The sequence below is a fragment of the Mustela lutreola genome, chromosome 3 (assembly GCF_030435805.1).
Source record: "Mustela lutreola isolate mMusLut2 chromosome 3, mMusLut2.pri, whole genome shotgun sequence".
Lineage (NCBI taxonomy): Eukaryota > Metazoa > Chordata > Mammalia > Carnivora > Mustelidae > Mustela > Mustela lutreola.
Genome location: NC_081292.1, coordinates 68,804,658 through 68,832,588, shown reverse-complemented (window position 1 = coordinate 68,832,588; position 27,931 = coordinate 68,804,658). Strand labels below are relative to the sequence as shown.

The window sequence follows — 27,931 nt, the reverse complement described above, 5'->3', positions numbered from 1 at the left end:
TAGAAAAGTGATTTGCAAGAAAGCAAGGCAAAGATTAATTAATAAGTGTCCCAGGGGATAGGGGTGACTGGGTGGCTCGGTTGGTTAGGTGTCTGCCTTTGGCTGAGGTTGTCATCTCAGGGTCCCGGGAACAACCCCACACTGGGCTCCCTGCTCAGTAGGGAGCCTGCTTCACCTTCTCCCTCTGCTGCTCTCCCTCTTGCTCTCTCTTTCTCAAATAAATAAACAAAATCCTTTTAAAAAGTAAGTGTCACAGGGGGAAAATAAAGGCTTCTTCTGTAATTTAGGAAATGAGACAAGTACCCAACATCCAAACAGTAATCCTAACCTACAGCCTTCTGATCCAGTTAAACTGCCAGCATGGCACCTAATTGCTCAGGCCTTATACTACCACAGCCACCTGCATTGAAATTCTGGCACAAATCACAATTTACTTCCCAAAAGTTAAACTTCATTAAATATTAGTTTAATTTAATGTTTTCTAGATTAATTTAAGATTAATTTATAGCCAGGCATTTGCACAGCCCAAGCAGTATCTTTCCTTTCTGTCATTTCTATCATCTCACAGACAGCAGAAAAAGGGAAAATGTATGGTTAAGAAGCTCTATGATAAAGTAGGGGGAGATTTAATTAAACTATTACATATCTTTTCCTCAAGTGTGGGGGAAAAAAACATAAATTTGCCAGGGAGTACAGTAGTATGCATATCAGGAAGCCTGATAAACAAAAACTTTGCAGATATGAAAAGTGGTTCTTACAAAATGACTTGGGCTGAAAATCCAATAATGTATTTAACCCTACATTTTCTTCCTAAGTCTAAAATTATGTATTTATATCAAAAGAATCTTTGATTCATTGTTGCTAGAATTTGTTTTCAAAGAAAATGGGGGAAGAAAAAAAAGGCTGTTCATTGATATCCAATGACTTTTTTTTTTGCACAACTGTCTTTTCCAGAATCATAGGATCTTAGTGCTGAAAAGGACCCTGGGCAACATCTAGTCCTACAGAGTTCACACCACTTTAACACAGCACCCTTCACTCAAATGGCATCTTATATGGAAATCATCACTGAAAGTAGGTCAAAACACAACTGCTTTGGTGAAATTGAGAGTGAGGAATCTGAGCCTTCCTCCAAACCCCCTCGTTCTTAGGGGCTGCCTCTGTAAGTATTTCATCATCAGTTTCAGAGCTCTGCAAACACAGCCTGAAATTCACTGATTTAATGCAACCTCCCATTTTACAGATGAAAAAATACTGAAACAGTCAGGGCCAATGTATCAATCAAACTGCGCTGGTAAATTGTAGCAAATCCAAGTTAGCCCCCCATCCCCCCACTCACTGGTCTTCTGGCTGTCTTCATGACACCCAGAGCTTCTTGTCATGCAGGTCTAGAAGAGGGTCTGATTGGGGGAAATGGTCACAAAATAGAATTCTATGAGCAGAATGGCTGAGGCCCTGATGCCTGCCTGTGACTCTTTTTTCATCATTAATATCTGCAGATTGTTTTAACTCATCATGCAGGTCTAGAAGAGGGTCTGATTGGGGGAAATGGTCACAAAATAGAATTCTATGAGCAGAATGGCTGAGGCCCTGATGCCTGCCTGTGACTCTTTTTTCATCATTAATATCTGCAGATTGTTTTAAGAAAAATCAACTCTTACAGAACTCTAAAAATAAGTATAAGTGTCCCTTCCTCCCACCCCACAGGTTCCACACCTCAGAGATAATTACTCACTTTCTTCTTCACTGAACAGATGCAGATTCTATTTCTAAAGTTATCAATATTAAATGAGGAATTTGATAATGATACGACACTCCACTTTTGCTTCTATTATAGACTTAGTTTTGCATTGTCAAGGTTTCTAACATTCATTTCTGTAGTTATAAGTATATTCTGGGTGATTTATTGATTCTCGCACATTTTCAAGGAAAATGTTCTGATTTGGGGTTGGTTGGTTTTCTTTCTTTTTTTTCTTTTCCCCTTCCTCTCTGGAAGTACTCACGATGTTTTCTCTATACTTTGTGTTCTCAAATTTCACAGGATATATTCAATGGTAGAATATGTATGTGTGGATATATGTAATTTCACTTATCCTGCTCAGAACTCAATGTCACTTTTAATCAGCAGACTTGTGTTTTTCTTCAGTTCAGTTGAAATGGTCTACTTTAAAGATATCTATTATTATCATTATTACCCCTGCCCTCCCATTATCTCCCATTATCTCTGTTTTGCTTTGTAATTACAATTAGTGGGAATAGTGCTGGACCTCCTGGTACTAGCCTTTTGTTATGGAACCTGGACTGGATCCTAGGGGAAGAACCAAGTGGCACTCGGCATTTGGAGACTTTGGAGGATTAGAGGTTTATTTAATACTGGTGGGCTCAGAGGAGACCATTCTCCAAGGGTCTGAGCCCCAAGCCCCAAGGGTAATTTATACTCTTCTATTTCCACATACTTGGTACTTTTGGCGCACGTGGGAAACAGGGTAGGAAAGAAGAACCCAGAAGGGCTTTGAGACAGGGACTAGAATTCCCTTGCTGGTTTGGTTGGCCATCTTAGAGTACAGTTTCATCTTTGGGGTATAGTACTTATCATTTCCCCCCTTTGATGTCCCTTTAAACACCTTAGTTTAGAGGGCATCATTATCATCTATTATGGGCCGATACCCCTGCAAGACTAGTATCTGGGCAGCGGCTTGCCTGGTAACAGTGTTTTCTCTGAACTTAGCAAGCCATGTTAAGGTTCCTAAGGCTGCCCAATAAACAATAACAAGAACAAGCTTCTGGGGGAAAGTCCAGTCAGAAGGGGCAGTGGCATAAAGTCCAACTCCTGAGGTGAAGGATATCGCGCTGATAATAGCCAGGGACCAAGGTGAACAGATGTCCATCAGTTGGTGGGGTCTTATCGAAGGTGGAGCCAGAGTCGGTCCATAGGGTCTAGTTGGGCTTTTCACTGGTGTGATTCGTCCAACTCCAAAGCAGCGGATCCATTGGGTGACACCTAAGACCTTGAGGGCAGTAGAGGTGGTTAGAAAAACAGTGTGGGGTCCTGACCCACATGGTCTCAGGGGGTCCTTTCTAAAGCTTCTCATCTATAGAGATGTGCCCTAGAGTTTTTCCCAGGGCTTCGAGGTACTGGGACACTTCTAAGTTTCCAATCTGTTCTAGGTCTCCTCTAAGTCTATTTATTATAGGGGGTGGCCTGCCATTGAGCCTTTGAGGTGAATTTTAACTGTGGGAATCTTTCAAATACAGTTGACTAGAATAAACAAGATCAATGACCTCCAACAGTTATGCTCTATGGAAGTAAGACATTCATGTCCAGGCATAAGGGTAGCTGGATTTAAAGTTCGACAGGTTTTAGGTATTATTTCAGGCATATCTGTAAGTGTAGCCTGATATTTAGTACGTCAGTCTCCTTCATCCATTGGTTTCTAAGACACTCTGGACCTGATGTGAAGTCATTACTGTTAGGGGCTGTCCCATGGTAAGCTTTGAGGTTCCTTTTACCAGGAGCACTGTTGTATGCTTAGCTAAGCCTTTGTTTGAAATTGCACCTCAATAGAGGTGGCTTCTAGGATACATATGACTGAAAAATACCATCAAGAAGACCTCTTTATTTGAGGTAAAGAGTTAACATTCTAATTACAAAGGATCACTGGCAAGTGGGAGAAAATCTGTCTCAGGAGATAAGGCTATCCCCAAGTGCATCACCCAATCCAATCATAAGGAAAGTGGGGTCACCCATTCTCTACAACTCCATAGTTAACCCTATGGAGTGGAGTATGCTCTGGCTTTTAGGGAATGGTTTCATTATCCCAGCCACACAGAATTGGTCAAGGTGGTAAGTTATACAATTGTTGGGGAATCAATCCCATTTTGTTTAATCATGTGCCATGGGGTCCTGTTATTATTATAAGTAAAAATAAATACAAAAATAAGAAGATTGTCTAAATGAGCTATTGTGCAACCTCTGAAGTTTACCTCAAATTGTCTAGCTTAGGTAAACAACAAACATTTAAAGACAATCAAACCTAGAATTTACATCCACAAAGGTGGGTTATTTAAATGTAATTTTTCTCTCTAAAATAAGAGATAGCAAAGTCAGGACTAATTTATTTGAGAAACAAGTCCATTTCTAACAAACCTGCCTTATTATTTACATACACTCAGCAAGAACAGTGAGTAATCATATAGATCTTTTAGAATCTGCTTTGCTGGAACTTTATAAGGAATCTCTAGGTTGAATTTTTAGTAGCCTCTCCAGGCCAGAAGCCAAGCCAAGACATACCTGCAATACCTGTAAGATTTGGGCAGATTCTTGTTCATGAGGTCCCCAAATTATCCTGAGGTTCCTGTACCTGCCAGGAAGTGACATTCTTTACTCACCTGGTGAGGTTGCTGGGACCTCTGTAAGCAAGGTATCAGGCCAACAGTTCAAAGGGGCTTTATGGATCCAGGTTTCATAAAGTCAACCTTAGCTTCTTAAAGCTGTCTGGTCATATCTGAGTCTGTGAAAGTCTTTCTCAAATATGACATTCCAGTCAAAACCTTGGTAAAATAACCAACATTTCCAATGGTGTCCTGTTACAAGGAGAACAGATTCTTATGGAACTTGTGCAAATGACTAGGATTGCCATGGAAGAAGGTATACTTATGGAGACCTTTTGGGTTTCAGAGGCTTCAGATAGAAAAGTTGAATGCTTTAATTTGCTTACAAATGATTATTTTATCATGTTTCTGTATGTCATAGAAATCTTAATTTCCCTTAATCAGGAAGAATGAACATTAAGGAAACAGAAACATTTTTCAAACAAGGATCACAAAGCTATAATCATCTTTTTAGTTCATTTAGTCCCATGTTACTGATTCTGGGTTTAATCTGAATGCAGCTTCTTACTTCTGGAAATTCTTACTCATTTCAGTTCTGATCTTAAAGATATTGAATACATGTATTGTCCTAAAAGTCCTTTATATGAACCTCCTTAAAGATGAAACTTATTTTACAAGAGAATTAGAATAATTATAAGTGACAAAAACCAAATTACACATGGTTAATGATCTGATAGGAGAGTTCACTATGATACGATTGACAAGGAAACTCAGTTATTCTGTGATACATAACACTTCAATAGCCAGAACCAGAACATTACATACCACACAAGCAAGTCTAATTAGTCAACAAGACTTTGTTCATGATTTAAATCTTGTTAAAACCTTAGAAAGTTTTAAAGCACATGCCTACATAGGATTAGGGATGTTCAAGACCTGATAAAGGCTAGACATAGAAACTGGTTTTTCTTAGCAGGCAGAGAGAAAACAACTATTTGAATTTTCTTGTCAAGAGCAGACCAAAAATTGAGAATACTTTGTCTTTTTGAACAGAGAGAAAACCAAATTTCTTTTTTTTTTTTTTTTAGATTTTTATTTATTTATTTATTTGACAGACAGAGATCACAAGCAGGTAGAGAGGCAGGCAGAGAGAGAGAGAGGAGGAAGCAGGCTCCCTGCCGAGCAGAGAGCCCGATGCGGGACTCGATCCCAGGACCCTGAGATCATGACCCGAGCCGAAGGCAGAGGCCCAACCCTCTGAGCCACCCAGGCGCCCCAGAAAATCAAATTTCTATACCTGTGTCTTTTTAAAATTCATTCATTTCAATCTTAGTTCATCCTGACCACACCTAAAATTTGTTTGCAAAGATTTCCCTTCACAAACATTTTACAACTTTCCTTTGCATTCAGGTTTTGTCCCAAGCCATTTCCTTCTAAACAACAACTCATGTAGGACAAAATTACCTTCTTCTACCTTCAACAAATGTGCATTTCCATTCCTTATCTTTTTTAAGGTTAGCAAAATTTTGCACTTTAGAAACCTTAATCTCAGCGAAGACTGAGTAACCAATTGTGAACTATTGCACCAGAATTCTTATAAATGGCAAATTTGTGAATCAGTTAAGCAAAAAACATGTTTACCAACAGATTTAAATATCCTTAGTTCTCTGCAATAAGTCAAAAGCACAAACCTATGTCCAGTAATCAATGCTTTAGCACTTTATCCCCATTTGAAAAAGACCTAGATGTCCACCAAATTTAATTCCATTTGTCATCCAAGCAAAACTAAAAGTTTCAGGTTACCAAAAACTTTGAAAACTATTTTAACAACTACCCATGAAAACTTTGATGAGACAATTAATCATTTTAGTCATCTTTTTACTAACAACTCAACAGAGATAACAAGAAATTATCTGACCTTCAGTAAACCTTGACAGAATAAAAGTTTCAGGTTTACCACCGATAACTTAAAAGACACATCTATCTTAATTAAACCAACGAACTTGGTTTAAATACTGAATTGTGTTCCATGTGGATCCTCCCCATGGTCAATTTTCACCTGAGACACATGGGGAAATCTGGAGTGGGCAGTGGGGGGAGGGTCCTCTTGCTCCTTGACAGTGAAGGGAGGAGCCATGGTGCCTAAAGCACTGAGGATGGTCTAGTAGCCAGCAGTGTAGGCCACACCCAAGGTGGTGCAGAAACGGGAAAAGGGGGATGGGGAAGCAGAAGAGACAAAGTGCTGCCAGAGGGCAGAAGAAGGGTTCTTGGTTCAGGAGCTCATCAGCTCCAGAGAAGCAGATGCCATGTTTCCCACCAACAAGGCGGGTAGGTAGTTCATATCTGGCCAGAGAAGACAGGGAATTTCCTGGAAACAAAGGAAGTTTTGGCAACTGCTTGGGAATATTCCTTCAGTATCTTTTGTAATAAGCCTATAATCTAGTAAGAAAATTGTTTTCTGAAGTTCTGTGCAAAGTTCTGTGCAAATTGATCAAACCCAAGGAGGGCTCTGGAGGAGGATGGCGCTCTTGTGGGATAGCCTTTATCCTGTAGGATCTAATGCTATCTCCAGGTAGAGAGTGTCAGAATAAATTGAAGGACACTCAGTTCATGTCACAGTTGTCAATTCATATTTATGGTGTTAAAATCTAGGTAGAGTATTCAGGAAGACCACAACAAATGTGTAGGTTGGTTTTCCTAGCAGGCCCTTTTCCTGAATGGAAAGGCAAGCTGAAGGACCATAAGTGGCTAACCATATCTCAGGAAGGCTTCTCTGAGGGGTCACCATAGACACCCAAATGAGGACTTTACTCAAGGATAGAGAACCTTACTGTATTTCACTTTTAGGCAGAGCTGTCCCTTCTTTTAAATTTTTATAGTGTCTGATGTGACTGTCCTAGATTTGCCTCAAATCTGCTCTAGTTTTTTCTCAAGCCTCATTACTCACTTCTAGATTATTCTCAGACAGATTATCCAGTGTATTTATGGTATGTTAGTCTGGTACTAAAGCCACCACTCAATACACAAACAATAAGTGTCACAAACTTAGAAGGGTAATCTTATAGGCTCAGCTATTTGAGAAGTGAATTCTTTCATGAAGTACCCTGGTGACTGTCACATGTTTCACACTCCATTCCTGGTCTCACATCTGAGTTTCACTCTTCCCTGGAATGTTCTTATTGCCTATAGCTTTAATCTCCAATAAATGGATTTTCCCCTGTTACTGCTTTTCAATCTAACCCCATCCATTTCTCATCTTGCAGTATTTCCTTAAATGTTCTGGTCTACCATCAGTTTTCTTTCCTTGGTTTTCAATATTGTTATGACTTTATTTTTATTTATTTTTGTAAACGTCTTTTCAATCACTTCAACAAGACATAGGAAAACGGAGGAAATGATGTCTATCAAACACCTGCTCATCTTGAGTGATGTTCTAGAATTTTGGAATCTTTGACTAGAATACTAAAATCTTCCAGTGTTGAATGTAAAATAACAAATGTGTCCACATATATGAAGTTGTGTACTCAGTAGCCCTCCAGCTCTGAGGACAGGTGTGGCAGACCACCTGCAAGCTATCATCAAGCAGGTCAACCCTATACACTCAGACTCCCTCTACTTCCATAGGTTAATATTACACCTATCATCCCCCTACATAAATAAGGTAACCTGGCAAAAAAGAAGAGAAAGACCTAGAGTCCGCAGTCTCGACCAAGGTTCACAAAGGTCAATAAACAATCACAAAGGAAGTACAGATGTAGGGAAACTCAGTGATTATCTAGATCAATATCTTATGTTGGCCTGTGGATAACATAAAACTCTAAGACTTGAAGCTATTTTCTCATGGCTACACAGTTACTAGTAATACACTTAGGACTTGAATCCTAGTCTTTTTATATCTAGATTATGGCTTGCCACACCTCTGATTGTCTTTTTTTCTCCTTGTTTCTCTTTTTTCTCTTATATATATATATATTTTTTTCTGAACAAAAAAGCAGAATAGTTACCCTCACCAATGAGTTCCTCTCTTTCTATCAACCCATTTTGCCACATACACTTCTCTACACAACATTCAACAGCAGAATCGCATGTGTTTGTGATGTCTAAGATGTCAGTCTTACTTTGCATAATCAGTGGCACCAACATTACCCACTGACTACAGTTCAGGTAAATTCTATGAATATTAAGCATGTAAGACATAGAAAGCACTGTATTAAATGTTTCAGGAAATACTAGGATGAATAGGAACTATTAAGAGACTAGAGATATAAAGAAAAATGGCCCATAATAGTTTATTCAGTTCATTTAGAGGACAGGTGGAGAAATAGAAGTAGACATTGCAAGTGTCCAATGGTATCTGGTGCTTCCCCCACTCCAGGCACTTCTCAGCAAACTTGCAGTTAGACGGGTCCAGGTGACTCTTTTGGCCAATGGAGAATATGAACAGCATGTGTCACTTCAAGAAGAAAGGCATAAAAATGATTTTTTCAGATTCCTTTTCCTGCTATAGCAACTAAGGTGACTATGTGTTCTAATGGTACAGCTATAAGATATGGGCAGTATCTCTAAAACTAGGGCCCCAAGAGACTGTGTGGAGCAGAATCTCTTGCCAACCCATGGGACATATAGCATGGGTTGTATGTATGTCTTTCTAAACCATTGTAATTCTTGTTACTGGAGCATAATCTAGTCTGTTTAGTATAGTCAATCCTGACCAACCAGAGGACCCAGTTAAAGAAACGAAGAAGGAGCAGCTAGCAAAATGAGAAGATAGCAAGGAAGAGAATATCATGTGGTCATGAAAATTAAAGAAGCAGTGGGTATTTGTTGCCAATATATCAAGAAAAATGCACTAAAATTTTTACTTTCATTGATAATCATTCTGTCAACACTTTGTCCTTCAATACAGCTTCATTCTGCTTCAGTAATTTTCTTGGATTAAAAAAGCACATGCAAAAATACCTCATTGCAAAAGTATAAACCTGCAATGTGAAAACAAATGCATATTACAATCAGACCAAAATATTTACATGATGTAAAACATTAAATAAATAAACCATTAGAATAATCCTATTGAATTAAGCAAATGGAATTCAATAGAACAGCTGTTAATATTATCTTCCTCCATAAAGAGAAACCTTGATGACTCATTTAGAGCTTCATAAATTGTAGTCTTTTCCCTGCTTGGTATAAATAGGGTTTTTTCCATCTAGTATATTATTTGGTAAATATTGCTAAAATTCATATGCATAACAACATAAGATCTTATCTGTCTATTGTGTCTCCTAGACCTGGAAACTCCCTGTCCACCCAAGTACCTCATACAGGCAAATCCACTCAAATAAGGCTGAAAAAACTACAGATTAGTGGTAATCTAATTCCTCCTATTTACTTCTTCATAAACCCATTTCCAGGATAGCATACTTTTTAAAAATATATGTATTTATTATCCATTCCAGAAGAATCATAATTTATTCTTAAGAAATAAAACATCACTAAAATAACTTGAAGTTTTTGTGTATTCCCCTAAAATTGCATCCTTCTCCTTTTGTGTGCCTAACCCCATTGTCTTGGTAACAATTCAAAACACCTTCCGCCTTGTTCTCCAGCACTCTAAACATTTCTTTGGACCCCTCGAGTGATCAGTCCTGGTTTGGACTTCCCAAGGAGCTTAAGCGAGAGACCTCTTGTCCTAATCACACATCCATGATACTTCCACCACCCAGGAAAGCACCCTATGAAGAGAAAGGGTGGGATTTGTCCACGCCCTTCCCTTTACAACACAGAGGATATTGTGAAGGGTAAAGACCAATAGTATTTCTGAGCGCCTTGGTCTGAAATTGGGCAAAAGAAAGAAGAAAAGGAAAACACTTGTGGCTTGTCTACCACACCCTCCTCAATAAAAACACTACTAATTTTCAATTATCAAAGGATAAACTGTTTCGTTTAGAGCACAGAGATGGCCATCATGAGGATTTACAGTATTTTCAAGGATTTAGACCTGAGAAACCCACGATACCTGACACAAAAAAAATTGACACAAAACCATGAGCATCCTTTACTAATGCCTCGTATTTGGCAGAAAGGAATTTTCACCAATGAAGAGAAAAGCTGAAGACAGTACTAATAAGTGGAAGGTGAGATCGTAAAGGTCTCAAGCTGAAGCTTCCACATACAGATCTTTAAAACTTTAAGTTCAAGCCCTTCACTTTAACCGTGTATAGGCAAGGCAAGAACAGGACTCTTTGAGAACACTTTAACCAGATAAATGGAAACAGAACTATGCCACCCACATATCCCATGTTTTCTTATAAATGTGTGTAATAATAATCTGATTAAAATCAACAAAATCAATAGAATTTCTTACATTTTGATACCTGATACAGCCATATTGTGGGAAAATTGGTATCACCTAGTGAATTTGAATTTGCACATATAACCCAGTAATCCTACACACAGGTATATACCCTGGAATATAGTCTTCTATGGCCATAACTTTTTCAGAACTATGAGATGTGTTACAGAAATGTTTATGGCAGTGTTGTTTGTGAGAGGAAAAACTGAAACTACTGAAGTCCGCAAAGAGGAAACTGGATAATTTTGGAATACTCATACCTGGACTCCAATAAACATAAAAGAATAAATCATAGGTATACATAACAACATAGATGACTCTCACAAATTTACTCCAAAAGAGGACAGGTGACAAAATAATACATACAGCATAATTCCATTTTGCCAAAGCCTGGCAAGATCAAGCAATGCATTGCTTAATCTGAGTGAAACTCTAAAGAAAAGAGAATTATTCACAAAAGATTCATTATAATGGCTACTTAGAGAATGAGAAAAGAAAGGATGAGATTTTGGAGGGACAAATGATAGGCCTCAAAGAAAATAATAATTTTCTATCTTTCAAGCTGGGTAGAGGGCAAAGAGGTTAGTAGTCCTTGACACATATATGTTACCCATACTCTTTTGTATATAAAATAAATTTTTATATAAAAATTATTAAATTTAATGTACATAAGAATTTCTGTTTAAAAAAATTTTCACAGGCCCAATGTTCAGGGAATCTGTTTCAGCGGGTTTAGGGAGCAAGGGGTTGCCTCAGGTTCATCTTTTATTTCTTTTTTAAGATTTTATTTATTTATTTGTCAGAGAGAGATAACAAAAGTGAGAGAGAAAGCACAAGCAGGGGGAGTGGTAGAAAGGGAGAAGCAGGCTCTCTGCTGAGCAAGAAGCCTGCTGCTCCAGACACTAGGATCATGACCCGGGTCAAAGGCAAGTGTTTAGCCACCTGAGCCATCCAGGGTGCCCAGGTTCAGCCTTTTTAAGTACACATCCCAGGTGCAACTAGAAGTGGTCCATGCAGGTGTATGTGGCACTTAGTGGTACCTACCAATCTAATAAATACTATTTTCCTGAGTTATCAAGTTTTATACCAAAGTTTATAGACTTTCTTTTTCAAACAAAATCTTGTTTTTTAAAAAACCCAATTTGTAGAAAGGATCAAAACAGAGAGTTTCTAGTTAGAGTTGGGGAGGAATTGTTAATGGGCATTCCTTTCCCCCATTACAACTGCAGACTTGGAAGCAGCTCTAGAAGTCCATGACTTTATGACTAATGGCAAAGAAACCCCCAGTATCAATCCTTTTCAGTGAATTTCAGAATAGAAAGAAATTATGCAAGCTTGGCTGTAAGACAGAGGCAAAGTGGAAAATAAACCCTGGGAATATTTTAACTAGAGTTTATAAAATGTGTATGCTAGTGTGGCTTGATTATGCACACACAATTTACACACTTTGCATAAGTGAAAGTACAATGTCTGGCACACAGTAGGTATGCAATACAGCTCAAGTGAATCAATACCTGATTCATTCCATAACTTTGGATAAAATAGGATTTAAGGCAAGAGACTTGTTATTCTGTGATTCTAACTTTTGGGTGCAATTTACAACATAGTACTAGCCACAACTTCTCCCACTGGAATGCTTCCAGGCAACAAAAGTAATGGATTTGTTAAGTTACCCTCGGCAAACCACAGCACCCTGAACACCTGCTGAAAGAAAGAATTTTCTAGTTACAAATGTAGTTGAACATGCTGTCTAGAGCAGATCTACTCTGCATGAAACATGTAGCCAAAGTGAGAAAGGAATGGGATGGAATATTCAAATAGGAAAAAATAGGTGGGTGGCTACATATTGGTGTAAATGGAACATCATGTAGAGAAATGTGTTCTTGCTTCCTGAATTTACATTTTATACACAAATTGTATAATTAATACTTAGCCATAAGCAAAACTTCATGAAGTAGCCTTGGAAATGATTTGCTAAATTATTGCCACATACGGAGCCCCTCCCCACCAAATATTGGTAAAGACTTATACTATCTATAATGGCAAAAAGAACACGGAAGTTAGTATTCTGGGTGAAAACCCTCCTCATAAGCCCATTGGTTTCTGTTGATTCCCTTGGCCTTCATTCAAGAGAAGCTGGCATGGGCTGTTGCCTAGCAACAGCATGCAGTGCACTTTTCTACCAGCCCATGGAAACGCTGTCTCTGGACCTCATGCCATTTAGCACCATGGTTTTGTAAATTATGACAATCCCTTAGGAACTTTTCTTTCCTCCCTTTAAATGAGTGCCTAAGGATGACTATTTTAATACTCATCCTTCAACGCAAATATTGTACTTGGCTTAACACAACCAGAAAATAAGAAGTTATATCCATTGGCAACTCTCCATTTCTCTGACCACTGACAGAGAAACCAGTAGGAACACACATCTTCTTGAGAATTGCAGTATATTTTCTTTGAATGAACTGTGAGTTTAATGCCATCCTTACTAGTATTTAATTAATACCTCCTATGTGTTTAGGATATCATATCTCAACAAAACAGACACTGCTCTTATCCTCCTGGAATCTACTTGCCTATTCTTGAATCTCCCTAGATGTTAAATGTCCACCTATAAGAACACATTTGATATCCTTATGTACTCCAGCTAAAAGGGAGGTCCTACTTTTTTAAAACCAAGAAGTATTTTCAAGCCCAATTCAGATGACTAAAGCCCTAGTTGGTCAAGGGCAGGTGAATCCAAATTAGAAACTCCAGAAAATCAAGTCAGCAGCCCAGGAATCTTATCTGTGTGAAGGTCCCAGTCCCCACAGAAATGGTAACAGCACTGCTGAGACTCACAGACCCGTCATAATTGAGGTTCTTTAATCAAAAAGAAAGGATGAAGGTTTTCAAATAAAGTATCTCTGAAAGGCCAGAAACTAACTTACCAGCAGTTAAGAGAGGATTAAAGGATCTGTGTTCATCCTGTATCCTAGCATACAGGTTCGAGGACACCTAAGGAATGTAATGGGAACTTCATTCAAAACATCCTCTGAGCCATTCAGTGAGAGGAATGTTCCAAAATCCTCAACAGAGAGGACCAAAAGAGCATGACAACTCTTTGAGAACCCAAAAGAAATCTGGCTATGTGACTGTTCTTTAAAGAGTCATATCACTCAGGAAGAAAATTCCTCCAATTTGAGGAAGGACAAAACAAAGCTACAGAGCAAATGTTTGGGAGTAGAAATTTTGACAGTTTTAAAGAACCACAATTACTCAACAAACCATGAGTTACTGAGACTTGTAGGAAAGGAACAGAGGTTACTGGGATGGGTAGAACAGTATTAATGCCAAATAACTAGTGAGTGCTATGGAAATTTGTATGACATGATTTTCATTGGAGATCTATAAACAGATCTTGAGAAAGTAATATGGGCCTCAAGTTGATTTAAACATGAAGCAGCCACTATTCAAATTTGTGACAATGAACCTAAATTCAAAGAACCTACCTGCTCATGAAAGAATGGAAGACATCTTGATGGCCCTTTGACTGTTTCAGACTAGAAATAGATGGGGTACTTTTTTAAAGTTTCAGGAAAGGAAGAAAAGAGAAGAGAAAAAGGGACAGAGAGAATTTCACCAGAAGACTATATTATGAAGAAAGTTTTTGGAACTTTTCTAGCCTGATTTTTACCTTATTTAATGCCAGCTAAGTGCTCTTCCTCCCCCCATCCCCACAAATGTTTTAACTAAAAGATAAAAGAGGCAAGGCAAGGTTCTCTCAAACTTTTTTTTTCCCCTTCAGACACAAAGCATAATAATGGAAAAGCAATCCTATCACTATGCCTACATGATGAGCAATTTCTTAAAAAGAGAAAAATAGAGATAGAAAGAAAGCCCATGTCAATTAAATTCCATGTTCTTAGTTGATAGAAATTACTTTAGGAACATCTCTACATGTACATAAATATACTTTTTTTAATAGCAAAACCAACATGCAATAAAGGCTCTATGTGTTCTTTTTTTAGAGCGAGAGAAAGTGAGCATAAGTGGTGGGGAGGGGCCGAGAGAAAGAATCTTAAGCAGGCTCCATGATCACTGTGTAGCCCAACGTGGAGCCTGGTCTCATGACCCAGAGATCATGACATGAGCTGAAATCAAGAGTTAGCCACTCAACTGACCGAGCTACCCAGCCACCCCATGTGCCCATTTTTTAAATGGTACTGACTGCCTATATAAACCCACACATACATGGGCCTTCCAAGCTTAAATGTTTGGTCACAAATATTTCAGATCCTTCCCCCATGCACTTCACAACTCCTGTCTTTTTCAAATTGCAAGATGTGCCAGTGATTTCCTCCTTTTGGGGATCCCTGTGCAGACTGATCTCCTTCCCCTGCGTAGTGATAGAAAAGTCATCTACATGCTGAAGTGTCTGCAACCACAGAGCCTCTGCGGAGTCAGTCAGCCAGACAGCACTCATGACTGAGAGTAAGAAGTCTTCCCAGGGGAAGGGACATTCGAGTGGGACTCCTAAAGCCACATTAGCTCCAACTCTCCTTGCCAGCTGTGCTGAAGGATAGAGCTGAGTCCGCAGGTGCTCTTGTTCACTCAGGAATTACATGGATTCTCTAAGATAATTAGAGTGGCTACTGTGTTTTTTAAAAAAAGCATTTCCCCATTGACGTGACTTTACTGGTGAGGTATGTTCTCCCCCACAGCCCATCCCCCCATGATGCTGGGTAGAGAAGTGGCTGTGACTGAGGACTCACCTCCAGGGAGAGAACAAGTCAAAGGGAATACCACTCTTTCTGGCTCAGGAGGGCGGGGGAAGAAAGGAGAGATGGGAAGAGGAGCCCGGAGGAAGGCCCAGGGATTCAAGAGTATCCGGATTCACTCCCCGGGCCGCCTCTGTTAGAAAAGGAGAAAACCAAACACAGGTCTATTCCCTGTTTTCCATCTAGGACTCTGAAAGGAAGAGTAAGCACAGGGTACGCACAAAATCAGGAGAGGCCTCGTTTAGCTCCATAGTTGTCCTCAGCTCCTGTATACCATTTGGAGACCGCGAGAAGTTAGCAGAAGGTATCTCCTGATGAGCTTCAAGGGCTGGAGAAAGATAACCAGACCAGAGACTGAAGGCGAGTTTCAGGCAAACCTCAGGAGCAGAGAAAGAGGGGCAGTGGGCCTGAGTCAGCTAGGAGGAGCCCCAGGCCTGACCACCAGGGAACAGACCCCAAGTTCAGCAGCTGGTACCCGAGGATTCCCCTGCTCCAGAGGCCTGCACGGAGGCAGACTCGTACATGATCCTTCTCATCTGATCCTAACTTTCCCGCAGGCAGAGCCCTCTTTCCCACCCCCACTGCCACCAGAAGCTCATGGCACCCGATGCTCCTTAACCACTTACAGCTTTCCAAAGGTGGCAGTCTCGGCTGCACCCCATCTATGCCTTCGCACTGCAGTTGTGTCTTGAGGATCCTTTGTCCTCTTGTTCATATGATCGGTTTATTCTACAAGAACTAACCCTAGCCTCTGAAAAGACTCACCAGTCCCTCAGGCCAAGATCACCACTCATTACTCTGCTCACTGCATCTTGTCTACTTACTCTATGGTAGGACTCATCAGGGATTTGTATGTGATTTCACCTTCCCCACCAGATGGAAAAGTATACCTCCTTCATCTCTGCATCCCCCACTCTAATGACAGCACCTGGCTAAGAGGAGGCACTCATAGCTTTATTTATTAAGTGAATTTCCAGACATGGACAAAATAGAAAATTTCTGTTAGGAAGTCCAAAAAGTGCTTTTGTTAGGACCTACTTTATGCCAGACACTGTTAACATGCATTTTTATATACATAATTTCATAAAATCCACACCCCAACGTGCAAGAGTATTATCATTGTCGTTGTACCAATGAGTATACTGAGGCTGGGAAGGATGAAGGGACTCCTCCAAGAACAGGAAGGAAAGGAAAAGGCCAGGGTTAGAATTCATGTCTTCCGACTCCAATAGGACGACTCCACAACATCAGTTTCTAAATAGCTTTCACCATTGTACTCAACTAGATTAGAAAGGTTGATATAGGGGCGCCTGGGTGGCTCAGTGGGTTAAGCCGCTGCCTTCGGCTCAGGTCATGATCTCAGGGTCCTGGGATCGAGTCCCACGTCAGGCTCTCTGCTCGGCAGGGAGCCTGCTTCCTCCTCTCTCTCTCTGCCTGCCTCTCTGCCTACTTGTGATCTCTGTCTGTCAAATAAATAAATAAAATCTTTAAAAAAAAAAAAAGAAAGGTTGATATACAGTTAAAAAAAAAAGAAGAAAGAAAGAAGGGGAAAAAAGTAAACTATGGCTTATATTTTATCTTTAACATCTCTTCATATGATTATAATTTAATAGCATCAATTCACATTAGTCACTTAAATTTTCTGTCCTAGTGGGGGGCCCATAGGGTAAGGAGGAGACTGAAGGGCATGGTGCCAATACCATCCCCCACCTTGTCACAGGCAGCCGATAGCTTACAGTAGTTTTGGGTCTCCATGAGACTATGATCAAACAGAGAATAAATGCTGTTAGAAGCAACTGTGAGGCCACAGCTGCATGGAATAAGGACTGGAGGGTGACTTCAACAAAACCAAGTGAAGTGTTTTAATGATGGATACATTTTTCAATGAGATGAGCTTTTCCCAGACCCTACTGGCTGTTTCTTTGAGCGATCATGGTGAGTCATGGGTTTGACAAAGCTTTCCCCTACAACTTTGAGGCATTAGGAGGTTGTCAGAAAACTCACACTTGCGGTGGAGATCTGTTTTTGAAGTTGTACAGAATTACCAATTAATGAGTTCTCGTATTATTCTTTTATAGCTGGGTGCATCTGGATAAGACTCAAGCACAAAGGGGCCCAAGTTGTATATCATTAATTCTAACTTCCAGAGACCTATATGGTCTCACTGTTACCTACTCTATTTGCCTTTGTTTTCTGGAGAACGAGTAAAGCCAATTAATAGGCCGATTAGCAAAATTTTTAATTCTTTTCAAGTGCCTCCTTTTTTTAATGACTGCAGATGCACCAGATCCTCTAAGCAGGGCTATAAAGCATTTGGGTTGTCTGATTGTAATAAGCTCTGCAAGGCAAATGCCATGTGCCGGCCCATAGGCAGACGTGGAATTATAGAATGGATTACAAGTTCTGAGAAGTATTTTACTGGTAGTAAACACACACTCAGAAAAGAAAGACACTTGGTCATCGCATTATGCTCAAAGGATCAGCTTGACACCTGGCAGGTAACAGATGCTCTTAAAATACTTCTCAAATAAATAACGCGACTAATAGACCCTCGACTATGACATCAGCTATAGTATTCTTCAACTTGCTATCTGGTACAGATTATAGAGAATAGATTTACTTTTATTCAGAAAAATGTTTTAATTTCCCTAAAAATACAAAGTATAACAAATATCCATATTCCTGCCATTCATAATTAATCAATGTTAATCATGTGTCACATATAAGATTTTTAATAAAAGAAATTAACTAACATTTATTGAGATTTAGCCATGGAAGTATTCCAAGTATTTTACATATATTAATTTGAGTAAATCTTTAAGAAAAACCCTATGAGATAGGGGTTGTCATTATCTCAATTTTACCTAGAAGAAACTAAGGTATAGAATTTTAAGATTGTGCCAAGTCATAAGATTTAAGAGGGTACACTAGTTTGCTAGGGCTGCCATAACAAAGTACCAAAGGCTGTGTGCCTTAAACCACACAAATTTATTTTCTCATAGTTCTGGAAACTAGAAATCTGAGACCAAGGTGTCTACAGCCTTTCTTGAGTCTTCTCTCCTTGGCTTATAGACACCTGCCTTCTTCTGGTGTCTTCACATGGTCTTCCCTCTGTGCATATCTGTGTCCTAATTTCCTCTCGTTATAGGAAAACCAGTCATATTGGATTAGGACCTACCCTAATAAACTTATTGTAACTTAATTACCTTTTTAAAGGTACTGTCTTCAAGTACAGTCATTTTCTCAGTACTGGGGATTAGGACTTCAACATACCAATTTCAGGGAGACACAACTGAATCTATACCAGAGGCAGAGCTGTCGTTCATTCCCAGGAAACTGTGACCCATAGCCATGTACTTGCTGTCCATAGCATAGCTGTCTCTGATAACAGTCAGGTCCCCATCGCACACTTTCTCAAACTGAGTCTCCCCATCCCATCCATTCTTCCCAGAGGCAACACTATCACAAAGTTTATGCTACTTTTAGAAGTTAACCTACATAACATGAATCCTTAAACTTATGTTTTTCTAACAAGTATTAAATTAAAAATACCACCCTTCTCCCAATAAGACAAGAGTCTTAAAGTGTTTTAACTTCTCTCCAAATAGCATCACATGCTCACACCTTTCATGTTATTGGTGTCCCGTATCTTAATCATCCTTTAACCACCTCTCCTCCCAAATGAGTTAATAGTGCTAACATTTAGGCTTACAAATATGTTTGATTGATTTCCTTGGTCATGATTTCTTCTTGCACTTGGGGTTCATTTTTCTAGTTGCTGAAGTGTCTACATTAAAATTTCTTACAATGAGGGTCTGAGAGTAGGAATGTGCTCCATCTATATATATCTGGAAACATCTTCATCACCCTTACTTGATACAGTTTTAGGTTCAAGGTATTTTCCCTCCATGCTTTAAGATAGGATTACATGATTCCTGGTGATTAATTCATAATTCTAATCATCATTTGTTTCCAAGTTTATAACCAGTAACCTGGTTTATCTCTCTGGTATCTTTAAGTCTTTCCCCTCTTTTTCCTTAATGTTCTGCAGATTTACTATGTTGTGTTTAGATGTGAATTTGTTTCTATTTACCTGACTTGAGACAAATGTCTTTTTTCCATTCTAGAAAAGTCTCAGTTATTATCTCTTCAAATACTCTCTCTTCTATTCTTTTCATTTAATTCTTCAAGATCTCTAATAGAAAAAGTTGTAGCTGTTCATTGTACCCTCAATATCTTCCATATCTTTTAATTTACCTTCCTTTTCTCACGTTGAGATCTTTTATCCATTTTGAGTTTATCTTTGTGTATGGTGTAAGAGAATGGTCGAGTTTCATTCTTCTACATATAGCTGTCCAGTTTTCCCAGCACCATTTATTGAAGACACTGTCTTTTTTCCAGTGTATATTTTTTCCTGTTTTGTCGAAGATTATTTGCCCATAGAGTGGAGGGTCCATATCTGGGCTCTCTACTCTGTTTCACTGGTCTATGTGTCTGTTTTTATGCCAGTACCATGCTGTCTTGGTGATCACAGCTTTATAGTAAAGCTTGAAATCAGGTAACGTTATGCCCCCAGTTTTATTTTTGTTTTTCAACATTTTCGTAGCGATTCAGGTCTCTTCTGATTCCATACAAATTTTTGGATTATTTGCTCCAGCTTTTTGAAGAATACCGGTGGAATTTTGATCAGAATGGCATTAAAAGTATAGATTGCTCTAGGCAGTATAGACATTTGAACAATGTTTATTCTTCCAATCCAAGAGCATGGAATGGTCTTCCATCTTTTCTTGTCTTCTTCAATTTCTTTCAAGAATGTTCTGTAGTTCCTCGAATACAGATCCTTTACCTCTTTGGTTAGGTTTATTCCCAGGTATCTTATGGTTCTTGGTGCTATAGTAAATGGAATCGATTCTCTAATTTCCCTTTCTTTATTTTCATTGTTAGTGTATAAGAAAGCCACTGATTTCTGTACATTGACTTTGTATTCTGCCACGTTACTGAATTTCTGTATGAGTTCTAGTAGTTTGGGGGTGGAGTCTTTTGGGTTTTCCATATAAAGAATCATGTCATCTGCGAAGAGAGAGAGTTTGACTTCTTCATTGCCAATTTGGATACCTTTTATTTCTCTTTGTTGTCTGATTGCTGTTCCTAAGACTTCTAATACTATGTTGAACAAGAGTGATCAGAGTGGGCATCCTTATCGTGTTCCTGATCTCAAAGGGAAGGCTGTGAGCTTTTTCCCATTGAGGATGATATTTGCTGTGGGTCTTTCATAGATAGATTTGATGAAGTTCAGGAATGTTCCCTCTATCCTTATACTTTGAAGCATTTTAATCAGGAACAGATTCTAGATTTTGTCAAATGCTTTTTCTGCATCAATTGAGAGGACCATGTGGTTCTTCTCTCTTCTCATATTAATTTGTTTTATCACATTGATTTGCGAATGTTGAACCATCCTTGTATCCCAGGAATGAATCCCACCTGGTCATGGTGGATAATCTTTTTAATGTGCTGTTGGATCCTATTTGCTAGGATCTTGTTGAGAATCTTAGCATCCATATTCATCAGTGATATTGGTCTGAAATTCTCCTTTTTGGCAGGGTCTTTGCCTGGGGGATCCTTTTCTCTAAGTCCTTGTCTCAGTACTGAGTTCCAGGTGATTACCCCAACTCTGTCATCTACTTCACTTCACTAGTTCTCTCTCTTTCTGTAGTTAAACTATTGTTTAGTCTGTAAAGGAAACACTTCCTTCAAAGGCACAAGTTCTCTTAAAAATCCTCAATTGTCAGCATCCTATGATAGGCTAACATTCATTTCAAAGAGCTTTGTTCATAAAGCTCATAACACTGAAGTGAAATGTTTTCCCTAGATGCAAGAACAGTAAAAAAAAAAAGTCCAAAACCTTATTCAAGTGATCATTTTTTAAAGTAGTTCATAGATTATCTATTGTATGCATTTTATTCATTGAGAATCTGTACTAAGAATGGCAGTACAGTCAAGCAATGCGTTTCCAGAAATGGTAATGAAGTGCAGCCAAAATAGAGATAATTATTTTAATTAATGGTAATGATTTTAACGGTTGAACATTTTAACTAATTAATTATGATTGATTGCTTGTTACTAATCAGGAATATGATTTGAAGTTGTAATTGAAAAACCAGGAGCAATAGGTTCTGCAGAGAGCATATTACAAGCCTACTGAGATCAGGAGCATAACTTTTGCCTTGAAAACTGCATCCTGGAGCATTCCAGTCCTTTTTCCTTCATATATTCCTTAGAATAACTGTCAGAACACAGATTTGGGTTCCATGTTTAGGATCCTTTATCAGCAATGGAAAACAAAATGTAAATACATTTGATGAAATGTTTTATGGTATTATGGCTATAGCCTTTAATACCATATTAGTCATTTAAATTTATTATTATTAGTCTTTGAGTCTAAGTTGTCTATCTTTAGATAAATAGTATGGATATAAGAAGCTACTCAATTAGTCTACTCAGACAACTTGAAACTTCTTTTATTTTAATAAGCATTGGCTGAGAATTCGTTTTCCATATAATTTATATGTAGTACTTTGGACATTGGATTGTTAAACCTTTTAAATCTGACAAACTAAAAATATCACATTAAAAACTGCTAAAACCAATGAAATAAGCTTCTTTTAATTCTTTCATCTATTGTTCTAATGATTTTATCTAATTTGGCAGATCACTATTTCAACATAATATGGGATTTTTCTTGTAGTAATTCATTCTGCATTAATATGTGTTACTGTACTTTGGTAAGGTGGCTATTTTCATCTAATCCTTTACCATAAGGAAAATGCCACATTGACCTGCTTCTATTGGTTAGATAAGGAGAGGCAGGGAAAGAGATAGAAAGAATAATAAAGTGATAATAAGGCATGACAGGTTTGGAAAAAGGCAGAAAGTCAGTGTAGCGTGGTGCAGGGTATGAAGATAGGAAAGTGGAAAGAAGTAAGACTGGAGGGGTGGGTGGAAGCCAAGTTGCAGAGCCCTTGTTTGTCAGAGTGCTATGGACAAGGAAGAAAGGCTGGAGATCACTAGGGAGGAGATGACATAATCAAGTGTATTTTCTGGAAGGCCATACGGGAGCACCTATTGGAAGATCAATGGTAATCAGGAGAGAAGTTAAGAAGGAAGCTGTTCCTATAGTCTAGATGACAGACAATGAAATCTTAGAGTAAGACAATGACAGGTTTTGGAGGCCACAGCATGGTTGGAGTTGGGAACCAAACCAGGCCCTGACTTGTGTCTCCTTCAAAGTCCGGACACCTTGACAAGGTTAAGGACGGGAAAGTTGAGTAACACTGAGAAAGGGTCTGTGCTACGTGTCGTGGGCTCGCCTACGTGACTTCCCACACATTCTCCCTGCAGTAGGGAACAATGTGGCCACAGTCCTGAGTTCTTAGTTAATCCTTGTTGTTCTGTACCTCCCATGATCCACTCCCTGGTTGATTGTCTTGCTAATGGCTTTAGCGGAAACTACCTGGCTTCACGAGGTTTGCTTGTAGTTAATGTAAACTTGTTTGTTTGGTTTTTTTTTTATAAAGATTTTATTTATTTATTTGACAGAGATCACAAGTAGGCAGAGAGGCAGGCAGAGAGAGAGGGGGGGGGGGGGGAAGCAGGCTCCCTGCTGAGCAGAGAGCCTGATGCGAGGCTCGATCCCAGGACCCTGAGGTCATGGCCTGAGCTGAAAGCAGAGGCTTTAACCCACTGAGCCACCCAGGCACCCCATAATGCAAACTTGTTATAGGAACTTGCGGTCATCTGACTGTACTGATATAATGCTCCTCCTATTCTGGTCTGCCTTATAAATGCTTCTAAGACATGAAATAAATTTGGCACTGTTGGGCATCATCTTCAGTGTCCCTCCTGCCCCCATCTCTTTGTCTCTTCACTTTTTTTCATCATCTCCTTAGCCCCCCGCGGTTACTCTGGTCAATTCGAGGTGCTGGCCGCGACAGACAGGGGGCATTCCTAGAATAGGACTGCTCACATTTGGTTAACAGTTAACTGTACATAAGTATTTAATTAGCAATTAAATGTATGGTGACCGTGGAGGAGGTTCAAGTTCAAGGGATAAATATGAGCTCAGTTTGGGACATGTTAAAATCAAGGTCCTGAAAACACTCTGGTTACCTCATGTTCTAGCTACTTCTTTCCACTTAGCCCTTTCAACAACAATACCTCATCAACCTATTGTCTACAGCCATGGTCTCCAGATCATGTATCTACTTTTTAAATTGGATTCATACAGCCAGGTTCTGCCATCAGAGAAGCAAGTGTGGGAGGAGGGCCTGTGCCATTGATTGGCATGGAGCAAATGCACAAAATATTGCCAAGATTGGACCCTTTTTTTTCTACGTCTCATAGTCTAATCACTGATTTTTCAATCACTTAATTTATACTGCCTCCTCTGAAATTATTTTAATCACAGTCTTTAAAAGCATTGGCTCTGAGTCGCTTTTGCAAAATGGGTTCATAAAGAGTGTCTGATCTCCCTTCTTTTCTCCTAGTAAATTTCAGTATCTAATTAGCTACAATTGAACCTTTCTCTCATTGCTCAGCCCATCCTTATGAAAGTCTAGTCATAGATTACTGGACCCCTCCCCATTTTCTCTACCCTGTAGTGGCCCAGTTATGAAAAATATCAGCACACTGAGGCCCAGAGGACAAGACTCAAAATCCCCGTAATTCTTCTCGTCCATAGTCAAGATGGGACCAAAGCCCTCTGTGATCATGGAGTCTTCAGCTAGGGGTCAAATGACTTAAGTGTGAAGAGAAGAGATCTGTAAAATGTGAAAGCCACGCAATTCCCCAACATTTTTTGAAGTTAGTAGCATTTGCAAACCTTTACCCATTTCATAATCTTGTATGAAACTCTGGGGGCATAATCTTTATTTCTCTCAGGTATTATCAAGGTTAAAGTGCACTGTTTATATTTCAGCCAAGAATTTTTTTTTTTTTTTCAGAATCAAGGGGAAAGTGGACACAGAGATGAAGGAATAATGATATTCAGATCATCAGCTTTTTTTTTTTTTTCTTTTACCTTGCTGTAGATCGTCCACTCAGTAATTTACCCTTGGACATTTTTAGTCTCAGGTCAGACTTCCTTCTGCCATTTGGCATTCTCCCAGGCACCATCCTTTTCCATCACTCAGTGTAAACATTAGCCAAGCATAATTAGGAAGGTAAATCTGCTGTAGAAATGATCATGATTTCATTTAGATTTAGCCAATGCTAAACAATGGATAGGCAGTTAATTTTCTTTTCCTGGAAATTTAAAAACAAATAACAGACTCATCATCTAGACACATCTAAACTGTCTAAGTCACCTGCTGCAGCTTGTTTTTCTGATGCTAATATTTTCAGTTATGTTCTCATTTCAGTACTAAGAAATGAATTTTGGGGTAGGAAGAAGGAAGGAGCACAGAGAATGAAGGGACAAGTAGAAAAGGACAGTATGAGAGACCACTGTGTATCAGAAGGCCATCATATAATTTAGGTATTTCAGCTGCAAACAAAATTCACTACTTACACTGGTTTGCAGAACTGACAGTCTGTTTTGCCAGAACGATCAACATTAGCAAGCAGCATCCTACTGTTCAGCTGTGGATTTAGTCTGGAGTCATAGAAGAGGATAATATGCTTACGAATAGCACCTCTCAGAGTGTGAAGTGCACCTCCTGCGCTGGCAATCGAACCTTGGTTCTGGCAGTGCCCCCAGCAAGGTGAAGGAAAAGGGGGGAGAAATGAATGAATAATATTTCCTCTTTTACTAAAGATTTGCTGAAACTAGAACCTGGCATTGAATACTCAGAGCTGAAATACTCCACAGATAGTTCCATTCATGTGCTGGATCAAAACTGATATGGCTTAGTAAAGAAGAAAAATGAGCACTGGATGCTCTATCCATATGGTAAAAGTAAGAGCCTGACAACATCTCCCTTTTCTTCCTCATTACCAACTTTTGTGTGTTCCTAATGATCTGCCTTCAGAAGGGATCTAAATCTGAGATCATAGTCAGTGAGTTTTGAAAGTTCTTATGGCAGTGTCTTCAAGATCATGATGTAGGCTGGATATCCCAAGACAGAGCGAACAGTAATATTCTCTTATGTATGTATACAGCTAGCCATACCCACTAACCACAATGAGTTAAGCATCTCACAGTAAATAATCCTGCTGAAATAAAAGCCTTAATTTTCTCAGCCCCATATGAATTATAAAGATAATCCATTTACCAATTATAAATATGCCCAGTGGAAGCTATTATGGTGCAGCAAATGTGTATCTTATATCCAAAAATGATGCTATTGTTATATTCTGTGATAGGGTTTTCTCTTTGGATCATCTCTGCAGCAGTGGTATTGAGTTCATACACAGATACTGACATGCTTTCTTTCCTTGTTGCTGATGACCAAAATCCTCATTTGTTAGAGAGTTGGCCAGAATTGGGATCATCACAGCAAAATAGTTTAAAGCTTATAGATTATTGTTACTATCAATGTTAATTTTTTTACTACCAGCAAAATTTGCCTAACCCATACAGAAAGGGTTTTTTTTAAATGTTATATCCTATTCTGTAAAGCAAGTAAAGCACAATATGTACATTATATCACATGTACATTTAACTGGTTAAGGTAAAGTATTAGTTTCAGTAAAAAAATATTATTCAAAGAAGAATGATTATAAAGAATTCTTTATATGTGAATGATGATTAAGTTGAGTTATAAAGAGAATCAATGGATTCTTTAAGAGATTTATGATATGAGTCCTAATTTTATTGCTTTAAACCAAAATCTTGTATAAAAGTTAGAAAACAAAGCATACCTACAAAGTGAGGTTTAATTAAGTCACAAAAACTAAATAAAATAAAGTTAGAGCAAACTACTCAGGATTTATTTTGAAAAACAATTAACTATGCAACTGTATCTACCATCTCTTTTGACCTCCAGGTTTCAAATAACATTAGCTCAGGTTTTTTAAGAATTCAGTGCAAATAGTGTCTCCAAATTTAAAATACTTTGTCACTGTCAGATAGTAATTTACCATTCCCAACATTAATCAAGAGTAAATACTAATTAAAAATATGTTTAGTGGGCACCTGGGTGGCTCAGTGAGTTAAGCCTCTGCCTTCCACTCGGATCATGATCTCAGGGTCCTGGGGATGGAGTCCCGCATCAGGCTCTCTGCTCAGCAGGGAGCCTGCTTCCCCCTCTCTCTCTGCCTGCCTCTCTGCCTGCTTGGGATCTCTCTCTTTCTGTCAAATAAAATCTTTAAAAATATATATGTTTAGTACTTTATCCCATAATTTTACATAAACAAAGAAGGGTCCCTGTCTTGTCAGTTCTAGATAGAAGGTCATCAGTTTAAGAAGTAATATTTGACTCGAACCTTATATTACAAGGATGGAAGATGTGGAGTAGGTGGTCTCCTGAGGGGGCTTCTTCCAGCTCTTGACTATATATTTGGATAATAATCATTAGAAGAAAATGTATTATCTTTTTAATTTGACATTATTATTTCCCTCTTCTCCCATTCAAAAGATGTGTGCTTTCAAGCAGCATGATGTAATTGACAAAAGCAAGGAACCTGTAGTCAGAAAAAACAGAGCCTTTTCTCATCCATTTTAGAAAGTCACTTTCTTTGTAATTATAATGGAAATAATAATGAGACTGTCCCCCACATACCTCACATGGTGAATTTCAAATGATACAGGAATGTAAGAGCAATTTGTAAAGCCTAAAGTCCTGTATAAATGTTAAAGTTGAACGTTTATTTAGTTATTTTTTTCTAATTATCATAATGATAAACACTAATTTAGATCTTACTGATATTGAGGAAATGCATTTTCTTAATAGATGGCCATGATTTAGAAATACAATCTGATGTTGAAAGAGTTTAGAATTATTTAAAACTAAGGGACAAAAATATAATATTTGTCATTAAAACCCAGTAGTGAGTTTATCATCACACTGGACCCATCAGAAGACAGGATTAGTAGGCTAAAAGAGAGAAAATTATAAGATATTCCAATTGAAGCTTAGGTTAAAAAAAGAATAAAGGGCGAAATCATAAATATATGAGCAGCATGTTCATGAGTTCTAACATGTGTGCAACTGAAGTCCTAAAACAAGAGAAGAAAAAGGAGCAGAAGAAATACTGGAAGACAATAATTGCTGAGAATATTCCAAGGATATTAAGAGGCTCAATGAACCTCAAGCAGGATTAATACAAAAGAAACCACACATAGTCATATCCTCATCAAATGCTGGAAATCAAAGACAAACATCTCAAAAACAGAAAATCGCCTGCAAAATAGTAGCATTGAGGCTTATAAAAGACTTTTTGTCAGAAACTATGAAATTGAAGTAATAATGGAACATCGTTAACATGTAGAGAGAAAAATCCATCAAGTTAAAATTTTAAACCAAGCAAAAAATATCTTTTTAAAAATAAA

The 27,931-nt window shown here is 38.5% G+C and overlaps 1 long non-coding RNA gene across 2 annotated transcripts in view; it reads left to right on the top strand.

Moving 5' to 3' along the window:
• The first annotated feature begins 960 nt into the window (after positions 1 to 960).
• The window catches only part of LOC131826776 (uncharacterized), a 74,612-nt gene continuing 47,641 nt past the window's right edge, over positions 961 to 27,931 (top strand). For both annotated transcript variants that reach the window (XR_009351741.1, XR_009351740.1), the window contains exon 1: positions 961 to 1,162. This is a non-coding gene — a long non-coding RNA (uncharacterized LOC131826776). The remainder of the gene's footprint in view (positions 1,163 to 27,931) is intronic.